The 24,506-nt window shown below is 36.5% G+C and overlaps 1 protein-coding gene across 6 annotated transcripts in view; it reads right to left on the bottom strand.

Moving 5' to 3' along the window:
• LOC106085266 (protein FAM13A) overlaps window positions 1-24,506 on the bottom strand; it is a 186,542-nt gene that overhangs the window by 1,807 nt on the left and 160,229 nt on the right. The window lies entirely within an intron of this gene.

Raw genomic sequence — 24,506 nt, 5'->3', positions numbered from 1 at the left:
GTGCCATAGCGGCTATATGAGTTAAAGCGATGGGAGAGTTGGTAGAAGATAGAAAGGTCATTCCATTGTGTGATAATCGCGGCCGTGTTAAGAAACCTAACTGAATTGAAAGACCTTTCAAATCGAATGCCTCTTGAGGTCGAGTGCGTATGTCTCAAAGATAAAGGGGAGAATGAATCTGGGCATCTACATTGAGACTTAGTTCTGTTTCCGACTGCGTGCCAAAGCGCGATCCTGGAGGCGAAAAACCGGGCGATCATAGGATTCGTGAGGTGGAACGTTGTAAACGCTTGAATGCAAAGTGTACATATCCTAGTGGATAGTAAGTTGGCCCTTAAGGCTATAACAACCACACCGGTAAGATCGCTTACAGTCTTCGAGTGTTAGCAGAAGATTCATGCCTTTTCTGAGGATGATACCGTCCGCTGGACCATAGCAGAGTAAGGGGGAATGAGAAGACAGTAGAGCTGACAAAATATCGATGACACTATCGATATGTTATATTTTGTTTGAATATCGATTGATAGTTTAATTTTTGCAAAATTTAACAAAAATAAGCGATTGGACACTGAATGTATACCCTAAGATACATTGCGCCTATAGAGGGCGCAACTTTCATCCAATTAGGCTAACATTACGTACAAGGACTTCTCTCATGATATCCGACTGACTTGATCAAATTTGGTTTTATTCGATCTGTGCATTGATATTGCTTCTAGATAAATGATGATTCTGATCCTGATTTTCACATCTCATTTACGCTCGAAATATAGGTGATGGAAAATTAACGATAGTATCGATACTATCGATATTTATTATTAGAAATATCGAAAATATCGAATGTTGCGATTAACGATAGTTTTTCAGCTGTAGAAGACAGACGACATATTAATTGGGAGTGCAGCATTTTGAAACAGAACAGGTCGACAAAAATGGGCATGTGATGGAAAATTAACGATAGTATCGATACTATCGATATTTATTATTAGAAATATCGAATGTTGCGATTATCAATAGTTTTTCAGTTGGGAATGCAGCATTTTGAAACAGTGCAGGTCGACCAAAATGGGCATGTGATGGAAAATTAACGATAGTATCGATATTATCGATATTTATTATTAGAAATATCGAAAATATCGAATGTTGCGATTATCGATAGGTTTTCAGCTGTAGAAGACAAACGACATATCAGTTGGGAATGCCGCATTGTGAAACAGTACAGGTCGAGAAAAATGGGCATGTGGAAGAGATAAAGAGACATTGGAGCATATCCTATGTCAATGTCCGGCTTTCGCGTCCAACAGACTCCGGCACATATGTAGGTGACGGTACGACTCCAGACATGAACCAACTTAGAGACATAGAATGGAGAACGATTAGAGATTTTGTGAGTAGCACGAAATTCCAAACAAGGAAAAATATGCTACGTTCGGCCAGACCGAATCTGGGAAACTTACACCAGGGATTTTGGTACAGTTATATTTTTTGGCAATCTTGTTGGCGTTTAGAATTGGGGGTTATAAAGTGGTGCTCAGCTCTCGTCGTTCGAACTTGACTTAAAATAGAGCTAAAACTTGCATGGGAAAGCAAGAAGACTTACAGAAAAGACCTCTCGCTATTCATTAATGGTATGTTTGGGGAAAAATTCATATTTGCATTGAAGATTTCACTAATGACAGCTGTAATTTTCCATAAAAACAAAAAGGGCTTTATATCAATCACATGACAAATAATGTTTTATTTTTTTCGATTTTTTATGCCAAGAATATGTCGCACTCGTGCGGCCCACTTTGACACATTTCCCATACATGCAAGAGTTCTTTTTTCCTATTTTTAAAATCCTTCTAATCGTTTGCTCTTAAAATCCTATATATACCATTATGACTGTCTGCTTATTTTAAACACTCAAACTTTTCCTCTATTTTGTTTTTTTTTTTTACCTCGAGCATAGTGGGCGGCAAACCTTACAAACAAATTCGCATTCATAGCCACGCAGCATCTGTGCTCGTCTGTTTCATACAAAATGGAGCACGTGACTCAATCCACCTCACTTACGTAGTTCGTTGTACATATTTTCGCAGTCTGTTTGTTTTTTTTTTTCTTGTATTTTTGCAATTTTATTTCTTTTATTATTTCCTTAAAAATAGATTGCTGAGAAATATTGGATATATTTGTTCTTTTTTCGTTCATTTTATGATGATTAACAATGAATTGTTATGCGGTACCGGTCATAAAATTGTTTTGAGATCATTTCGAGATGTGCGAATTCAAAGTCGGTCAAGATCGTAAATACTTGGGCAAAGTTACCTAGCATCTTAAGTGATATGATCTTAGAAGGTTGTTCCACTTAAATGGTTATTTGATACATGTTATTTGAATGGGGGCAGCAAAAAGATGTTCACTTTTGTTCTTACATAAACTATAACGAAACGAAAAACAAGTAAAACGCTTTAAATTCGACCGTGGCGAATATTATATACCCTACATCATGGATCTCATTAGTAAATTCGGCCATGAACATGCCATTACGGAACAGCGGGTATAGTTCTCATATCAATTAATGTTGTCCGATGCAAGTTTAAGCTCAATATTAAAGGGACCTCCTATGTTTAGGCGAGACCGAACGGCGTAATGCAGAGCGACAGAAGTTATAGAGGGCTGAATACCTTACAAATGTGGCCAGCATTAGTGGGGGATAACTACCGCTGAAACTTTTTTCTGATTATCTCGCCAGGATGCGAACCAAGGTGCAAAGCGTCAAAGATGGCATTGCCAACCGCTGAGCCACATTGGCTCCCACGCATTTATCGCGTGATAGTCGTTGTATTACTTTTGCACTCATCACCATAGAATAGGGGTATACTAGTCTAGTAAGTCCGCCTATGACGCTGAACGCCTTGCTTCGAATCCTGGCGGGACCAACAGAAAAAATTTTCAGTGGTGGTTTTCCCCTCCTAATCCTGGCAACATTTGTGAGGTACTATGCCATGTAAAACTTCTCTCCAAAGAGGTGTTGCACTGCGACAAGCCGTTCGGACTCGGCTGTAAAAGGGAGGCCCCTTATCATTGAGCTTAAACTTGAATCGGACTGCACTCATTGATATGTGAGAAGTTTGCCCCTGTTCCTGAGTGGATCTAGTAATTCAGTGTGTAACACCTCGAAGTATTGATCTATGAGCCCATAAAGTGTATATATTCTTGACCGTCTCGACATTCTGAGTCGATGTAGCCATGCCCGTCCGTCCGTCTATCGAAATCACGATAGTAGAGCTGGAAAACTATCGAAATTTTCGATATTTTTAATAATAAATATCGAAAGTATCGATACTATCGTTAATTTACCATCACCTATATTTCAAACGAAAATGAGGAGCAAAAATCAACAGATCCATTTATATAGAAGCAATATCAATGCACAGATCGAATAAAACAAAATTTTGAATGAAAACTGACTTTATGTCAGTTGGAAATCATGAGAAAAATCATTTTACAAAATTTAAGCTCATCGGTTGAAAATAGCGCCCTCTATAGGCGCAATGTGTCTTATAGGATACATTCAGTGTCGTAGCGCTTTTTTTTGTTAAATTTTGTAAAAAAAATCATTTTGCCGATAGTATCGTTAGGCAAAATATCAATCGATATTCAGACAAAACATAAAATATCGATTGTATAGATATTGCCATCGATATTTTGCCAGCTCTACACGATAGCAGTCGAACGCGTAAAGCATGCCGCTTGAAATTTTGCACATGTACTTAACATTGACGTAAATCATTGGGGATTGCAAATGGGCTATATCGGTTCAGATTTGGATATAGCCCCCATATAAACCAATCACCCGATTTGACTTCTTGATCCCTTACAAGCCACAATTTTTGTTCGATTTGGATCAAATTATACAGATAGTGATCCATTATGACTTCCAACAAATGTGCCGAGTACGGTCCAAATCGGTCTATAACCAGATATAGCTCCCATATAAACCGATCTACCGATGTGACTTCTTGAGCCCCTACAAGCCGCAATTTTTGTTCGATTTGTGGTGTTTTGCGTTTTGTTAAGACTTTCAACAACTGTGCCAAGTGCGGTCCATATCGGTCTCTAATCTGATATAGCTCCCATATAAGCCGATCTACCGATTTGACTTCGTGAGCCCTTACAGGCCGCAATTTTTATCCAATTTAGCTGACAGTGGTGCAATGACTTTTTTCATAACTTAAAACATATGTGCCAAATATGATCTGAATTGGTCTATAATCGGATATAGCTCCCTTATAAATCGATATCTAGATTTTATTTTTTGAGCCTCTAGAGGGCTATATCTTACCCGATTAGGCTGAAATTTTGTACAGTCACGGTTTTTTGACCTCTAACATATTTACCAAATATGATCTGAATCGATGCATAACCTGAAGTAAGATCTTCCGATTTTACTTCTTGAGACTCTAGAGGGCGCAATTGGTATTCAATTCGTTGACTGTGACACAGTGACTTTTTTATAATCTTAAACAAACGTGTCAAATATGGTCCGAATCGGTTCATAACCTGATATAGCTCCTATATAACGCAATCTTCCGATTATACTTCTTGAGCTTCTAGAGGGCGCTATTGATATCCGATTTGGCTGAAATTTAGAAAAGTGAATTTTTCTATGGCCTCATACATACTTGCCAAATATGATCTGAATTGGTCTATAACCTGATATAGCTCCCTTATAAACCGATCTCCAGATTTTATTTTTTGAGCACCTAGGGGGCGCAATTGATATCAGATTTGGCTGGAATTTTGCACAATCACTGTTTTTATGTCCTCTAACATACGTGCTAAATAGGGCCTGAGTAGGTGCATAACCTGATATAGCTTCCTTATGTACTGATTTGCCGATGATTCCTCTTGAGCCCCTAGAGGGCGCCATTGTGCAAAATTTCAACCAAATCGTATAAGAACGATTTGGTTGAAATTTTTCACAAAGGCATCTTCATTAGTCTTCAATATCCAAGCTAAGTTAGGGCAGAGTAGGTTCATAACCTGATATAGCTCCAATAGCATAGCAATTCTTATTCATTATCCTTTGCTTGCTTCTTAAGAGATGCTGGGCAAAGAACTTGATAAATGCCAACCATGGTGGAGGGTATATAAGATTCGGCCCGGCTGAACTTATCACTCTTTTGTTTGTTCAATTTGGCTGATATTTTGAATGTGGTGGTTTGGTATGTCTTCTAATATCCATGCCAAGTAAGATAGGTGTGGTTTTTTCTCAACTTTTCTTTATCAACTTTCGTATTAAGCCGCAGACTTTACCCAAAAAAACTTGGAACACACAGTTGCATTGTTTCTATCAAAGCCCTTATAAGACCACAAAATAACATCAAAATGAGTAATTTTCTAACACAACTTTAAGATATGAAAAATATAAAGTTATTTAAATTAGATATATCATTTTCGCAAAATTTTCAATGGTGGTTTTTCCCCTTCTAATGCTGGCAACATTTGTGAGGTACTATGCCATGTAAAACTTCTCTCCAAAGAGGTGTCGCACTGCGGCACGCCGTTCGGACTCGGCTATAGAAACGAGGCCCCTTATCATTGAGCTTTAAACTTGAATCGGATATATCATTGATATGTGAGAAGTTTGCCCCTGTTCCCTAGTGGAATGTTCATGGGCAAAATTTGCATTTGCTTATCATTTTCACATGCAAATGCAAATTTGCCCATGAACATTCCATTAAGGAAAAGGGTCAAACTTATCTGTCCGATTTGAGTTTTAAGCTCATTGACAAGGGGTCTCCTTTTAATAGCCGAGTCCGAACGGCGTGCCGCAGTGCGACACCTCTTTGTGGAGAAGTTTTTACATGGCTGCGATACCAAATGGTACGGTACCTCCCAAATGTCGCCAGCATTAGGAGGGGATAACCACCGCTAAAAATTTTCAAGATGATCTCGCCAGGATTCAAATCCAGGCGTTCAGCGTCATAGGCGGACATGTTAACCTCTGCGCTACGATGGCCTCCATTCATTTTTCGCACGGTTAATTTAAAAACTTATCTAATTAATTTTTATTATTTTTAGCTTCTTTTCATTTAAACTACACCCTACACAATGGCATGAGTCATGTGGTCACATAAAGCCCATCAATTTCCTTTATAATTTTCCAACCGACAGGTATGTTGACATTTACCTGGCACTTTGTTGTCTTTATAATTAATTAGAAGACAAAAACAAAAAAATATATATATTTCACAATTATTTTCAAACACATTTGCCACATAAACAAACAAAAATATAAAATATTTTATTTCGATAAAAACAGTTTTGTTTTTCCTTTGGTAAAATTAGCTTTTGATAAAATGTGTACGTGCCATTAACATGTGTGCATGTGATTTTTAAAATTCATATACACACACATGAAATACATACACGTAAGAGGTATGGCATTTAATTTTTGTTATTTTTTTTTTTAATAAATTTTATATTTCTCTGATCGGCAGTGTTTGGTATAAATTGAATTAAATTGTTGGCAACGATTCAATTTATGTTTCATCATATAGATATATATATGCATGTATATATGGACAAAAGATAGCCGCTAAACAATGAAAAAAAGACAATAATAAAGCGAAAATATTTAAATTTTGTTTATCTGCACACAAATATTTTTTTTAATGTTGTATATACACAATATTAGGGTATACGCAAATAAAAAAACATAAATGTAATAACCAAAGATAATTATAATAAAATGGTAAATACAATACACAAAAGCCCATTTGCCAAGCAACTTTCTACTTTCTTTCAATCTTTAAATTACTTTAAGTCTGCAAAGCTTTTTTTTCAGTTGCGAAGCATTTAATGCTTCCTTAAGGTATGCAACCATGAAGCAGAGGATAGCATGTCCGCCTATTACCCTGAAAGCCAGGGTTCCAATTCCGGGGTGAACATCAACAAAATTTCAACGGTGGTTATCCCCTTACTAATGCTGGCTACATTACAAACTTCTCTACCAAGTGGTGTCGCTCTGCGGCACGCCTTTCGAACCCAGCATAAAAAAGAGAGAAGTATCACCTGTTCCTTCATGAAATATTCATTGGAAATTTAATAGTAGAAGTAGTAAGGCATGCAAAATTCATTTCTTTGGAGCATTTGAAAACTCCACCCTTAAAGTATGCAGCATTAAATATAACAAGTAAGACAGTGCTAAGTTTAGCCGGGCCAAATCTTATATACCCTCCACCATGAATAGCATTTGCCGAGTTCTTTGCGCGGAATCTCTTTTTAGGCAAACAAAGAACTAAGGATAAGCATCATTATGCTATTGGAGCTGTATAAAGTGCAATTCGGACCATAAAATTGAATGCTGAAAATTCAGATAAGAATTGCGCCTGGTAGGGGCTCAAGAAGCAAAATCGGGAGATCGGTTTATATGGGAGCTGTATCAAGCTATAGATCGATTCAAACCATATTATACATGTATGTTGAAGGTCAAGGGAGAAACCGTTGTACAAAATTTCTGCCAAATCGGATGAGAAATGCGCCCTCTAGAGGCTCAAGAAGTCAAGTTCCCAGATTGGTGTATATGGCAGCTATATCAGATTATAAACCGATGTGAACCATATTTGGCACAGTTGTTGGAAGTCATTACAAAACACCTCATGCAAAAATTCAGCCAAATCGGACGAGAAATGCGCCCTCTAGCGGCTCAAGAAGTCAAGATCCCAGATCGGTTTATATGGCAGCTATATTAGATTATATACCGATTTGAACATACATACATACCGATTTGGACATGTATGTTGAAGGTCATGGGAGAAGCCGTTGTACAAAATTTCTGCCAAATCGGAGGAGATATGCGCCCTCTAGCGGCTCAAGAAGTAAAGATCCCAGATCGGTTTATATGGCAGCTATATCAGGTTATAGACCGATTTAAACCATATTTGGCACAGTTGTTGGAAGTCATAACAAAACACCTCATGCAAAATTGTAGCCAAATCGAAAGCGAATTGCGCCCTCTAGAGGCTCAAGAAGTCAAGATCGCAGATCGGTTTATATGGCAGCTAAATCAGATTATACACCGATTTGCACCATACTAAGCACAGTTGTTGGAAGTCATAACAAAACACTTCATGCAAAATTGTAGCGGCACGTCGTTCGAACTCGGCTATAAAAAGGAGGCCCCTTATCATTGAGCTTAAAATTGAATCGGGCTACACTCATTGATATGTGTTAAGTTTGTCCTGTTCCTTAGTAGAATGTTCATGGGCAAAATTTGCATTTACAATCATTTGCACTGTAGTTTATTGAAAATCCATTATGGCAATTGCCATTCGCATGAGCAAAAACCGTGATAGGAGTTAATTAACGGTGATTGATTTAGTCCTCAAATGTTTGAGTGTTATTTTTCTCCCTATAATACCTGAGTAGACAAAATTCATACAGTGAGTCTTTATAACTGCTAGCCCAGCCTCACTTGCTCTCACAGACACAAGCATCATCTTAGAGTACAACTTCTGTCTATAACCAAGAACAATATATTTCAGTACAACCTGCTAAAAAGCTTCTGTATCTTGTTGACATATGTAATAATGCTTATGTCAGTACAGATTCACAGACTCATAGACTTTCTAAAAGTGTTTTAATTTTATTTGAACTTTGTATTTACTTTGGTAAATCACATTTAATTGTAATCCCATGCCTAGTACATCACTTTGCCTATGACATCGAGAGTGAATGACATGGTCATATAAATGTCAGCGCCAAGTCAAAGTAGTAGAAATAACATCAACAACATTTATTTTTATTTATTTTCTTCATTTAAACATTTTTTGTATGTATATTTGCTTTAAATATTTTGGCTTGGAAAAGTTAGCATCTCATTGGATTATAATGAGAGCATTGTATGAATGTAATGAATCGCAGCCATTTGTAGACATCGCAAGGAGACAGAAGTCAAACAAAATTCTTGTCACTCAAAAATATTTGTTCTTTGAATGTGGCTTTTCAAAATTCACAGTGCCGCACAAATGACAAATAAAAACAAGAAGTCAAGTCTCAACCTATCAATTTTGGGTGATTTATTTTGATTTCACAGGTATCACTACCTATTGAAATATGAAAATACTTAAAAAAAAATGTTAAATGTTTTCAAAGTCATTTGAAAGTCAGTCAGATAGGTTCTAGTGGCAGTCTGTAATCAGACATATTCCGATATTTTAGTCAATTGTGATACCACAGGAACTGGAGAAGAAAGGCGCCTATTCATGCATACCGTTGATCCAACCAGATCGTTAGAGAAAGCCCAATAACTTGCGACACACAGTGGGCCAAATGGCAAAAAAATTGGAAATAAGTCTACAACTTTTTATCTGTTGATTTTAGCCATACAAAATGTTCTAGACATTTGTAGAGGAGGACATAGGCTTTCAGAAAAGTGCTGTTGTTGGTCCATATCTTTAATACAGGGTGAGCTACAGGGTGTCAAAGTTGACCACTTTTGACTTCTCCAAGCTTCTGGGGGCCATAACTTTTGATCTACTCAACCGATTTACATGATTTAGGACTCTAGAGAAAGAGCTTGACAAGATCTAAAAAACTTATGCATAAAGTACCATGCCATCGTGTACTGTTAAGGAGTTATGAATTGTTTAATTTTAAAATATGAAAATTTGGCCTTGGTTTTTTTCAGTGTTTTTTAAATAACTCCGTCAATTTTAAAGCTATAAACTTCATACTTCACACAAATTATGCCAGCATATGTGTGCATAAAATACAAGAGGAATCACGTGAATATCTTTGGCGGTTTAAAAATGGCATCGTTTTCAATATGAAAAATATTTTTTTTGTCAAAAAATTGCAAAATTTTTCAAAAAAGATACTCCCATTTCCTTTAAGTTTTCGCAAACTTTGGCCGTCAAAGCATTATCATTTCTTTCCATTTTCACAAAGTCGAGGTATTAAGAAAAGTTTTAAGTGCTAATTTGGCTAATTTCGATATCAAACAACACCGTTATCTTAAGACCAAAATGGCCAATTTTTTTACTAAACTTCAAAAGTTTCTCACTGGAAAAAAAGTTCCACGGGGATTTTTTCGCTTTTTTTGAACTTAAATGAAACAACATTTTAAGGTATGTCTCGCCATATCCTAGCCATAAATGAGATCGTAGCGATCAAAATACTGAAAAAAGTCAATTTTCAAGTAGTGCTATATTCATTGCTAAAAAACAAGTATTACGTCACATTTTATTGCAAAGATGTTAAATAAACTTTTATTTGGTAACACTTCTTCTACAAAACACAAAAAGAATCATGGAAATATCTCTATTCTATTCCATTTTATGGAACCGGCAATAAAAAAGTCAATTTTTCAAAAAAGTCGAATTTCCCAAATTTTGTTTTTGTTGTCCTAATTGCACATGACACACTATAGCCATATTTACGCAACATACCTTATCGTAAAGGAAATTTTCATACCTTTCCAACGATGTATAAAACATTTCTCAACTCGGATTCTATCTACTCTAAAATTCATTTACACTTCATTAAACTCTATATAAAAATGTCTATTTGTGAAATGGAACCTTATATGGGGCCTACACTAAAACATTGATAGATTTGCCCAGGGTTTACAATACAAATGTGTTAGAATAAAAAAAGGTCTCCTGCCAAAGTTTAAAAAAATTGGAATAAAAATATGTGTTTTAGAGCGAAAACACTTCGCATCGGCGTGCGTTTGTATAGTACCTACATCTATTTTTAATGTAAGCTGATGATTTTTGAATAAAAAGTAACCTAGAAATATACCTGCATATATATATATATTTGTGTTAAGATTTGATGCAGACAAATGTTACCTGTTTCGCTATGTCGAATTCCCAGGAAATCCACCGTATCAATGAATGTGAAAAAACCTACCCATAAAAAATTCATTGTCATTTTTTTTAACCAAATTCGAGTCCAGGTAAATAATTATAGAAGAGTAAGTAAAAAGAGGCACTTTGGACCCCTTTTTACGATTGCGTCTGATACCTGAAATGGGTCATTAATTGTGAATATATTGCATAAATATTTGAACAAAATCCAAATTTTCTTCATTATATTTTGTAGAGGCGTAAAGGACATTTATAAGTTATGGAAGTCATACTGAAGTATTCCACTCTTTCGAAAATTGTATGGGACATCAAAAATGATTCCAAATCATACACGGAGTCATTTAAGGAACTTGTTTACACTTTGGACCACATATATGGAATAAGGCTAAATAAAGACGCTTTAGACAAACTTGAAAAATTCTACAAATCATTTGAGAGAAGGTTGCCAGAATGTTCATTCGCAAAAATCAAGTTTTTCAAAATGTATGAGAAGTGGCTGAAATCGGATCTACTTATTGAAATTAAACCGCTGATTCCCGGCCGGCCTAGCAAAGCATACGACGAAGTTACGGAGAAAACCAAAAAGAAAAAACAAGAGGAACTATTGGCGGCACATCCGCCAAATTTAATAAAAGATACGTTCAAAACAGCATTGTTAAAAACACAACCAAAAAATGTTGGACGAATTGTCGATGTTTTACCATTAGCATCTCCGAAAAGGGTAAAGAGAATGGTAGAAAGTATTCCAACTCCAAAATCGACTACAGAATTCACGGAGGAAGATGCACTGGCCCTGATTTTGAACCTAGGCCTCTCAAGAAACAAATACTCAACAATGAGGAAGGCTCTTCGTGAAAAAGGATGGGGTTGTTTACCCTCAAAACATAAATTGTACAACACCAGGACGAAAATGGTGCCATCAAATATATACGTGGACGAATTAAAAGCAAGAGTGAAACTTGCTGATCTTGTTGAAAATACAGCTGTTAGAATTATTTCTAATTTTACTGAAGAACAGTTGAACACATGTAATAATTCCGAAGTGGTTTTGATCAGCAAATGGGGTTGTGATGGATCATCTGGATTTTCCGAATATAAGCAACAAACAGAAATAGATACCAACTTCGCATCAATTTTCATGGCATCATTAGTACCATTGAGAATGAGATTGTACAAGGACCAATCTTCATCATCGAAAGAAAATGCATTTCAAGATATATGGATAAATAGAACACCTGGGTCAAAATATTTATGTCGCCCAATTCGGTTTGAGTATACAAAGGAAGACCGGAACACAACACGATCTTTGGTGAACGAAATAAAGGAAGAAATTGCTGCATTACCCATGATTGTTATAAACCAATTGGGAAGAAATATAAAAGTTTCGTTTCAACTACAACTCACTATGATCGATGGAAAGGTGGCAAACGCATTAACTGGCGTTATGTCCAATTGGAGATGCAATATTTGTGGCAAGAAGAATGGGCAATTCGAGGACAAGTCTGATGAAAATTTAGTAAACGAAAATGCGCTCAATTTCGGTATTTCGCCCCTGCACTGTAGAATTCGATTCATGGAGTATTGTTTGCATTTATCGTATGACCTTAAATATCGGACTAGCCCTGGAAACCGCGATGTCTCTGCTAGAAACAACCAAGATCTTCACAAAATGAGGCAGGAAGAGAAGAATCGAATCCAGTTGGAGTTTAAACAAAAGGGACTTATAATAGATAAACCTCTTTACGGATACGGAAGCACAAATGATGGCAACTCGGCAAGGCGGTTTTTTGAGGACCCCGTATCGACATCTAAAATAACCGGTCTTGATGAACACTTGCTAAGACGATTCAAAGTGATTTTGGCTGTAATCAATAGCAAAAAGATGATAAATTCAACCAAATTTGAAGCTTATAGTAATGACACAAAAAACATTTTATCTGATTTATATTCGTGGAAAGCTTTAACACCGACAGTACATAAAGTCTTACATCATGGCAAGGAAATTGTGGAATACAACATACTTCCGTTAGGAGAACTTACAGAAGAAGCTCAGGAATCCCGTAATAGAGATGTTAAACAGTTCCGGCTTTTCAATACCCGAAAGAGCACCAAATTTAACCAAAATTATGATTTACTTCAATATTTATTGTTATCGTCTGATCCGGTACTATACAGCATCAGAACTAAATGGCTACCAAAAATATGTGACGATATAGATAAGGACGATCCCGATGCCATTCAAATTAAAGAGCTTTTAAATTTTGATACCTTAGATTATTTGGTAGAGAATAAAATCAAATAATACAAAACTAAAATGCTTTTTTATTTTGGGAGTAGCTAATATACATATAAACGCACGCCGATGCGAAGTGTTTTCGCTCTAAAACACATATTTTTATTCCAATTTTTTTAAACTTTGGCAGGAGACCTTTTTTTATTCTAACACATTTGTATTGTAAACCCTGGGCAAATCTATCAATGTTTTAGTGTAGGCCCCATATAAGGTTCCATTTCACAAATAGACATTTTTATATAGAGTTTAATGAAGTGTAAATGAATTTTAGAGTAGATAGAATCCGAGTTGAGAAATGTTTTATACATTGTTGGAAAGGTATGAAAATTTCCTTTACGATAAGGTATGTTGCGTAAATATGGCTATAGTGTGTCATGTGCAATTAGGACAACAAAAACAAAATTTGGGAAATTCGACTTTTTTGAAAAATTGACTTTTTTATTGCCGGTTCCATAAAATGGAATAGAATAGAGATATTTCCATGATTCTTTTTGTGTTTTGTAGAAGAAGTGTTACCAAATAAAAGTTTATTTAACATCTTTGCAATAAAATGTGACGTAATACTTGTTTTTTAGCAATGAATATAGCACTACTTGAAAATTGACTTTTTTCAGTATTTTGATCGCTACGATCTCATTTATGGCTAGGATATGGCGAGACATACCTTAAAATGTTGGGAACATTTTAAGCTTTCATTTAAGTTCAAAAAAAGCGAAAAAATCCCCGTGGAACTTTTTTTCCAGTGAGAAACTTTTGAAGTTTAGTAAAAAAATTGGCCATTTTGGTCTTAAGATAACGGTGTTGTTTGATATCGAAATTAGCCAAATTAGCACTTAAAACTTTTCTTAATACCTCGACTTTGTGAAAATGGAAAGAAATGATAATGCTTTGACGGCCAAAGTTTGCGAAAACTTAAAGGAAATGGGAGTATCTTTTTTGAAAATTTTTGCAATTTTTTGACAAAAAAAATATTTTTCATATTGAAAACGATGCCATTTTTAAACCGCCAAAGATATTCACGTGATTCCTTTTGTATTTTATGCACACATATGCTGGCATAATTTGTGTGAAGTATGAAGTTTATAGCTTTAAAATTGACGGAGTTATTTAAAAAACACTGAAAAAAACCAAGGCCAAATTTTCATATTTTAAAATTAAACAATTCATAACTCCTTAACAGTACACGATGGCATGGTACTTTATGCATAAGTTTTTTAGATCTTGTCAAGCTCTTTCTCTAGAGTCCTAAATCATGTAAATCGGTTGAGTAGATCAAAAGTTATGGCCCCCAGAAGCTTGGAGAAGTCAAAAGTGGTCAACTTTGACACCCTGTAGCTCACCCTGTATTAAAGATATGGACCAACAACAGCACTTTTCTGAAAGCCTATGTCCTCCTCTACAAATGTCTAGAACATTTTGTATGGCTAAAATCAACAGATAAAAAGTTGTAGACTTATTTCCAATTTTTTTGCCATTTGGCCCACTGTGCGACACATCGGTCACATTGAGACAAGTCTTTTTATATATAGGATTCAAAAGTGAAACTTCTTCTTCTTGCCAGTGCAGGACACACATACATCAGATATTGAGGAATTGCTATTAACAACCCATAGGTAAGTTTAGATAAGAGTGGTAGTCCTTTACAGACTCACTTAGACAATGTTAAATCCCTTGTGATACCACAGTTGCAACAGATCAAGACCGGTATCGAACCCACAACCCTCGCTCTGGCAATGCGAGCACGCCACCAACCCAGCTACCGGGGCGCATACTAACAACGCTTAGTATATCAGAATCTTTTGCAATCACACTGTGACATGTCATGGCGGGGACAATGACTGAGACTTCTGTTCTAATCAGCGACAGCAAGTGGTAGAATTTTAAAACGTTCACAACCCCCAATTCGTGATCATCTGTCATCCAAATAACGTCCCAGTTCCTGGAATCATCCAGTTAGGTAGCTTGCAGTCTCGCAAGCTTGGTACTGATGTTATAAGTCATAAGAAAGGTTTTTGGACCAAATTTCAGCCAAATCAGGTGAAAATGTTGGCTTCTAATGGCTGAAGAGGTCAAATCCAGGGGTCGGTTTACATGGGGCTATGGAGATAAATCGGATGAAAATTGAGGTTTCTAGGGGCTAAAGAAGTAAAATTGGGGGATGGGATTATATGGGGCTATATCAGTTTATTAACCTGATTCGGATCATGCTTGGCATGGATGTTGGCAGTCAAAACTCAAGACTTTGTTCCAAATTTCAGCCAAATTAGATGAAAATTGAGGCTTAAAAGCGCTCAAGAAGCCAAATCCGGGGGTCGGTTTATATGGGGACTATAAGTGCATATAAACTGATTCGGATCATACTTGGCATGGATATTGGAAGTCATAACTCAAGTCTTCGTTCCAAATTTCACCCAACTCGGATGAAAATTGAGGCTTCTAAAGCCGGAAGATCCGTCTATATAGGGGCTATATCTGTTTTTACACCGATTTGTATCATACTTGGCATGGATGTTGGAAGTCATAACTCAAGTGATTGCTACAAAATTCAGCCAAATCGGGTGAAAATTGAGGCTTCCATGGGCTGAATAAGGCATATCGGGGGATCGGCTTTTATGGGGGCTATATCCAAATCTGAAGCCTCTGAGGGCACAATTTTTATCCGATTTGGCTGAAATTTTTCATGAAATATTTTGTTTTGATTTCTTACAACTGTGTCAAGTATGATTCAAATAGGTTCATAACCTGTTATAGCTCCCTTATAAACCGATCTCTCGATTATACTTCTTCAAACCCTAGAGAGCGCATTTCTTATCCGATGGCTGAGATTTTGTACAATGAAGTTTTCTATGACATTCAAAAGATGTGCCAAGTATGTTTTGAATCGGTCCAAAGCCTGATATAGCTCCCATATAAACCGATCGCCCGTTTTGATTTCTTGCGCATCTAGAGAGCGCATTTCTTACCAGATTTGGTTGAGATTTTGTGCTATGACTGCCTACAATGACTGCCAACATACGTGGTAAGAATGGTCTGAATCGCTCTAAAATCGAATACAGCTTCCAAATAAACCGATCTTCCGATTGCATTTCTTTAATCTTTAGAGGACGCAGTTCTTGTCTGATTTGGCAGAAATTTTGCACAACAACTACCCTTATGACCTTCAAAATATGTGCAAAATAATGTTTCAATCAGTCCCATATAAATTGATCTCCCCATTTTACTACTTGAGCCCCTTAAAGTTGCACTTCTTATCCGAAATTTTGTACAATGGCTTGTACCATGGCCTTCAGCATCGAAACCAGGCATGGCCCGTATCAGACCATAACCTTAGATCCATGGCATAGCAATTCTTATCCATTATCCTTTGTTTTCCTACAAAGGGATACTGGGCAAAAAAAACTTCACAAATGCGATCCATGGTGGAGGGTATATAAGTTTCAGCCCCGCCAAACTTAGCTCGCTCTTTTAGACCATCTTAGAGGGCAAAGTAAGGACTAAGTTAAAAAATAATAACTTGCTAAATTCGGCCGGTCGAAATCTTGAACACCCATCACCATGAATTTTGCTTAAAAATTTACCCTTTTTAACTCAGTTTGTTTATAATTATTTTGTAACAAACAAATCGGATATTGATTAAGGTCTCAAGAGGTCATATTTGGGGTAGCGGTTTTTAAAGGGCCTATAACTATTTATGGGTAGGATTCGGTGTGAGTATTGGAGGTGTCCTCACATATCAAATTTCACCCAAATCGGGAAACACTAAGACTACAAGGAGCTTAAGAAGTCAAATCCGGGAATCTGTTTATATGGGGGCTATATCAATTTTATTTATGGAGTCGGATCATACTTGACACGGCCGTTGGAAGCTTTAAGGGAAGTATTTGCGCCAAATTTCAGCCCAATCGGAGGCTTCCAGGGGCTCAAGATATCAAATCAGGGGATCGGTTTATATGGGTTTATAAATCTAGGCTTCTAGGGGCTCAAGTTATCAAAACCGGTAATGGGTGGATATATGGCTTATATCAGTTTATGAACCGATTCAGATCATACTTGGCACGGATGTTTGAAGTTAAAACGGAAGCTTTTGTGCCATATTTCAGCCAAATCGGATGAAAATTAAGACCTGTAGCGCCTCAAGAAGTCAAATCCATAGGATCCCAGATCATCATTTCGAGCTGTTTCAAAGGGAATAATTAGGTGAGTATACCCCCTTGATTTGGGGATGGGTATAAAAATATGTCAGTATGGAAGTTCTGAAGAAAGCCATTGTAAGGGAATGGGTCAAAATACCGACAGATTACATTAATTCAGCTAGCAGCTCGTTTTTGGATCGGCTTTTACCAATAGTCAAGGCAAACCTGTTCATATGAGCAAAGGTGAATGTATTATGAAATTTAGATAAGAAACAAATTGTAAAGTGGTAACATTTCGTGTCAGCTACCCTGTACAACCCCCATAAAATCATTCGATTTCTCAAATTTTGCTATCTAATAATATGGTTCATTAAAATTTGCATTTTATCATGTTGTTATACTCAAGGTTGGCCCCATCCAAATTTAACGCATTTCCACTTGTCTATACTACCAATGGGACATTTTTTCCCAAGGTTAAAAGCAACAATGATGTGACATATGAATAAATACTAGCAATCACGAGCTTCTACAAATTTTTATATAAGACACAATAAAGCAAAAGAATTTAAAAAATATGTGTTTTCGTCTGGGCACTAAATACCGTCGTCAATGGTAGTTTCCTAAGGGCATTTCTAATTTGGCAATTATGGCGGTGACATGTTGCAAAAAAAAATTAAAGCCCATTAGTTATGCGATGATTAATAGTGCTGTTTACAATCTCCCGGCATGAGAAATTTTATGCCAAATTATTTAATTATTATTGTTGCTTTACAAAACTAATAAGCCATAAATGAAGAAAAAAGAAATAATCGGCGTCCATATTAACAACAAAAAATATTTATCAATTGTTTTTAGAAATGTCTAATGAAATATGCCAAATTGGTTAGGAAAACCAAGACGTAAAAATAAACCCATTAATTTTTTTTCTTTTATTCGTTTCTCTTCCTCTTGAGCCAGACAAAATCTAATGATGCAATTGCTTGTTATTCTAAAACTATTGATGAATGAAATTTCTCGCTAAAATTTTGGTGTAGGTCTTTCCGATAAACAAGCAACAGTTTTGAAAATTTTCTTATTTGCCGTTCAGCTAAAGGGTAAAAAAAAGTTCATGATTGGTGTGTCTATTCTAGCTATTACTCGGATTTTTTTGTTTATAATAAATTTGCAAATTTTATGAAATATTATTTCGACATTTTGCCTTGTTTATTTAATTTTGCACAATACACAAATGCTTGTCAATGTGCTCTTATTTTTTTTTTCTTTTTCGCTAGACTTATTTGCCGGATAATATCTCGTTTCGGCGAAACAGAGAACAACGCAAATGTATAAATTTTATGTGATTGCAGATTTTTTATTTCCGGTTGCATATTAAACTTGAAAAAAATAATACAAAAGATAATTCTATAATTTGCCATGTTGCTACTCTCTGTCTAGGCTTGAAACAAAAAGAAAAAAACAAAAACAAAAAATATTATAATGTAATAAAATAAAAAATGTTTCCTATAATTAAACGGGGAAAATCAACACGATCGTACTTTTCAAAAATTCTTGATGTAGGATAATATTTTCTGCGAAATATATGGGGAAGGCCACAACGACCGCGATTTCGGTCTTTAGAAGAGGCCTCATCAGGTTGTTATGTCATTAAAAGGATACGTGCTTTTCACCTACTCACTAATTAGTGAGCAGTTCAATGGTAGAAGCATGCCTTTCGAAGGAAATTTTGGGTCTTTTCAGTAAATTTTTCTTATAGCGCAGTAAGAAAAGATTAAAATCTAACAGCCAACAATCTCAAAAAGACATCTAACATCAGCAACACACACAATGCCAAAAACTTGTTATCCAGTTAAAATAACCTTTTAATATGAGCATATTGCAGCTACATATATATTTTTCTCCTGTATTCATTTGTCTTTGTGCTTCTTTTATTTGGTCAGTTTGTGGTTTTTATAGTCTGTGGGGGAAAAATGGTGAAAAAGTGAACGCATTTCTATTTCATGTTTTACTCAATGAAAATGTAATTCACTGAATTCATGTGTACGCAAATACGACGTAACATTCCCTCTTCCCAATGGTCATAATCACATGACATAAAATGTTTATGTCGATTATGGCGATGGGGAAAAACAGCATCATCCTACCGTTGTAGAAGTATCGAGTGGTTAAACAATGCCAAACAAATGGCAAGAAAGCTGTTTAACTTTATAAAATAAATATTATTGACATTTGAAATAGAATACGGCGTAAAAGCATTAAACTTATTTCGCAACAATAATAGAGGAAAATTGTTATTCAAAATACTTAAGGTGGGATCAAAAATAGAGTAAAAAATTAAATGGATAAAAAACATTATTTGAAGCAAATATAAATCAATGTTGCCAGTCAAAGGCGATGGGTTAGCCTGCCCGGCATGTAATGGTCTTGCCGGCATATAAAACCGCTCATCTCAGCCAAGCGGCGTTTGGGGTTTCACGTCGATTGAAACTGAAACTGAAACAGAAATATCAGTTTAAACAAGTAAAAGCGTGCTAAGTTCGACCCGGTCGAATCTTGGGAAACCACCACTATGGATTCTGCTAAAATATGGGAGCTATATCTGGTTATAGACCGAACGGAACACTATGGGCAAAATTTCAGCAAAATCAGCAAAATGAACCAAATTTCATTCAAATCGGATTAAAATTGAGTCTTCCAGGGTCTCAAGAAGTCAAATCGGGAGATCGGTTTATATGGGAGCTATATCATTTTCTTTGCCGATTTGGATCGTATTTAGCACAGTTGTTGGAAGTCATAGCAAAACACCATGTACAAAATTTCAGCCAAATCGGATGAAAATTAAGGCTACCAGGCGCGCAAGAAATCAAATCAGTAGATCGGTTTATATGGGAGCTATATCAGGTTATACACCGATTTAGACCGTACTTGGCACAGTTACTAGGAGTCATAACAGAACACCACATGCAAAATGTCAGCCAAATCGGACAAAAATTGCTGTCTCTAGGGGCTCAAGAAGTCAAATCGGGAGATCGGTTTATATGGGAGCTATATCCAAATTTGAACCGATATGGCCCATTTGCAATCCCCAAGGACCTACATCAATATAAAGTATCTGTGCAAAATTTCAAACGGCTAGCTCTACGCGTTCGACCCCTATGGTGATTTTGACAGACGGACGGATGGACGGACATGGCTAGTTCAACTCAGAATGTCGAGACGATTATGGGGTCTCAGACGAATATTCGAGGTGTTACAAACGGAATGACTAGAATAGTATACTCCCATCCTATGTTGGTGGTTATTAAAATTAACTAATTTTGTTATAGTATTCACTTTTGTTGCTCAGCGGTTAGCATGCCCGCTTTTGATGCTGAACGTCTGCCCCCAAATACAATGTTCATGGGCAAATTTATAATTTCCTTCAGTTGAAATTCAAATACCTAGCGCCCTAATAGGATCAACCAATCCAACCAAACCCTCTCCCTAACCTTAGTTAAGAGTATACAACAGCCTACACACCCACCCACGCTATCTAGTATGTCAAACGAGTACATAAAGCTGCCATATAACTGAATGAGAATAAATTGATGAACTCTTGCCAAAAATGCAATTATTTGCCTTAACCAAAGTGACTTATTGATTGATTGATTACCGCCAGAGGAACAAAAAGAAAAAACAACTGAAAACATATGGGGATGATATTATGGCTCAAGATGGTAAGACGCAAATATCGGCATAAATTTCACTTTGGTATTTTTGTATTTTCGTGATACAGACAATGTAGACGTACATACATCACCTGCCAGCTATTGATAGAAATAAAAAAATTTGGGCAAAAGAGAGGTTTGCAGGTACATTTGCATCATCGCAGCGAAATAAACAACAACAAATTGTTTAAGAATTGTTATTTAAATATTATTTAAGTTTAAATGAATTCAAATGAACTATTTTGTACGAGGATAATATAGAAGATGTGGTCAGATGTTAGGAGGTAATGAAAAAATTTAGACAATTCATTTAATATTGGAGTCCTAAGGTCAAGTGCTGAAGTGCTTCAAACAACACCAACAAAACACCTCATGCAAAATTTCAGTCAAATCGGACGAGAATTGCGCTCTCTAGAGGCTCAAGCAGTCAAGATCCCAGATTGGTTTATATGGCAGCTATATCAGGTTATGGACCGATTTCAACCATACTTGGCCCATTTGTTGGAAATCGTAACAAAACACCTCATGCAAAATTTCAGCAAAATCGGATAAGAATTGCGTCCTCTAGTGGCTCAAGAACTCAAAGATTGAAGATCGGTTTATATGTCAGCTATATCAGTTTATGGACCGATTTGAACTATACTTGGCACAGTTGTTGGTCATGTCATGACGAAACACGTTGTGCAAAATTTCAGCCAAATCGGATAGGAATTGGGCCCTCAAAAGGCTCAAGAAGTTAAGACCCCAGATTGGCAGCTATATCTGGTTATAGACCGATTTCAACCATACTTAGCACAGTTGTTGGAAGTCATAATAAAACACCTCATGCAAAAGTTCAGCCAATTAGGAAAAAAATTACGCCCTGTAGTGGCTCAAGAAGTCAAGATCCAAGTTCGGTTTATATGGCAGCTATATCAAAACATGGACCGATATGGTCCATTTACAATCCCAACCGACCTACACCTATGAGAAGCATTTGTGCAAAATTTCAAGCCGCTAGCTTTACTCCTTCGAAAGTTAGCGTGCTTTCGACAGGCAGACGGACGGACGGACAAGGCTAGATCGACTTAAAATGACATGACGATCAATAATGGGGTCTGAGACGATTATTTCCAGGAGTTACAAACAGAATGACGAAATTAGTATACCCCCATCTTATGGTGGAGGATATAAAAAATATTCCAAAATTAAATGCCAGCATATTTGCAATGCTTATTGATTTACGCAACCAGCCACCTGTTGAGAAATTCTAAAGATTTTGATTAATGATGACTACAGCAGACTGCATGGAACAGACCTCGTATATATAGTGTGCTATATGTGTAAATTTGTCATATGCTATGTGGTCATAGTAAACAAACAGAGACCACTCATACATACACATACTCATATCGTGTGTGAGTGTGTGTGTGTGTGTCTTATACCTATGAAAAACATTTAAATAAATGTATAAATAATTGTTGTTGTCGCTTTTTTGGTATTTTGTTTTGATTTAGAATTGTTTTCTACTTGTGTAAGCCTACATACATTTATATATACTATACATATATATATATATATATATATATATATAAACTACACATAAATAAATGTAGAATAACACATGCCCTGCCATGGGGTTGGGGTCAGGGGCAATTGCTTGGGGGGTTGGGCTTGCAGCCAAATTATTTACGCGGCAGACAAATATTTTGAAATGTTGGTGAAGAGGGCTCGTTTTTTTTTTTTTGGTGGATTTGCAAAAAAATCAAAACAAAACAACAATTCTCGTGGTATAACGACTTTTTGTGTACAGATATTTTTAAGTGTGCTACATTTTTTCATATGCCGAAGAAGAACATATTGATTTGTAACGTTTGGGGTTTTTCAATCAATTATGATTGACATTGGCATTTTGAGTAAAGCAGAGCCAGTGAGGTTAGGTTTTAGTGACAGTCTGCAATCAAACTTATTTAGATATAAAGTTCATTGTGATATAATTTTTATTTAAAAAGCCTAATAACTGGCGAATGGTACCACTTCCACTCCAATCCACTTCTTGAGAGTGAACTTTATTTTAATTTAACTTGAAGTGCCTCATTCAGGGCACTGGAGGCTACCGTAGCGCAGAGGTTAGCATGTCCGCCTATGACGTTGAATGCCTGGGTTCGAATCCTGGCGAGACCATCAGAAACAATTTTTCAGCGGTGGTTTACCCCTCCTAATGCTGGCAACATTTGTGAGGTACTATGCCATGTAAAACTTCTCTCCAAAGAGGTGTCGCACTGTGGCAAGCCGTCCGAAATCGCCTATAACAAGTAAAATTGTGTTAGGTTTGGCCGGGCCGAATCTTATATTCCCTGCACCATGGATCGCATTTGTCGAGTTCTATGCGCGGTATCTCTATTTAGGCAAACAAATACTATTAAATAAGAACTGATATGCTATTGGAGCTATATCAAGTTATAGTCCGATTCGGACCATAAATGAATGCTGAATATTGTAATAATATGCGCGATATTTTAGTTCATTCGGATAAGAATTGCGCCTTATAGGGGTTCAAGAAGCTAAATCGGGAGATAGGTTTATATAGGAGCTGTATCAAGCTATTGAACGATTCAGACCATATTAGACTCGTATGTTGAAGGTAATGAGAGAAGCCGTTGTAGAAAATTTCAGCCAAATCGAATGAGAATTGCGCCCTCTAGAGGCTCAAGAAGTCAAGATCCCAGATCGGTTTATATGACAGCTATATAAGGTTCTATACCGATTTGCGCCATACTTAGCAATGTTATTGGAGCTCATAACAAAACATCTCATGCAAAATTTCAACCCTATCGGATGAGAATCGCGCGCTCTATTGGCTCAAGAAGTCAAGATCCAAGATTGGTTTATATGACAGCTATACCAGATTATGAACCGATTTGAAAAACACTTAACACAGTTGTTGGAAGGGATACCAAAACACTACGTGCAAAATTTTAGTTAAATTGGAGAAGAATTGCCTCCTCTAGAGGCTCAAGAAGTCAAGACCCTAGATAGGTTCATATGTCAGCTTTATCAAAACATCGACCGATTTGAACCGTACTTAGCACAGTTGTTGGAAGGGATACCAAAACACTACCTGCTAAATTTCAGCCAAATCGGATGAGAATTGCGCCCTCTAGAGGCTCAAGAAGTCAAGAACCAAGATCGGTTTGTATGGCAGCTGTATCAAAACATGGACCGATAAGGCCCATTCACAACCCCAACCAACCTACACTAATAAAAAGTATTTGTGCAAAATTTCAAGCGGCTAGCTTTACTCTTTCGAAAGTTAGCGTGCTTCGACAGACAGACGGACGGACGGACAGACGGGCGGACATGGCTGGATCGGCTTAAAATGATATGACGATTAAGATTATATTGTATATACTTTATGGGGTCTGAGATGCATATTTCGAGGTGTTACAAACAGAATGACGAAATTAGTATACCCCATCCTATGGTTGAGGGTATAAAAAAGAGACCCCTTATCATTGAGCTGCAATTTGAATCA

The sequence above is a fragment of the Stomoxys calcitrans genome, chromosome 5 (assembly GCF_963082655.1).
Source record: "Stomoxys calcitrans chromosome 5, idStoCalc2.1, whole genome shotgun sequence".
NCBI lineage: Eukaryota > Metazoa > Arthropoda > Insecta > Diptera > Muscidae > Stomoxys > Stomoxys calcitrans.
This window is presented reverse-complemented; position numbering and strand designations above follow the sequence as displayed.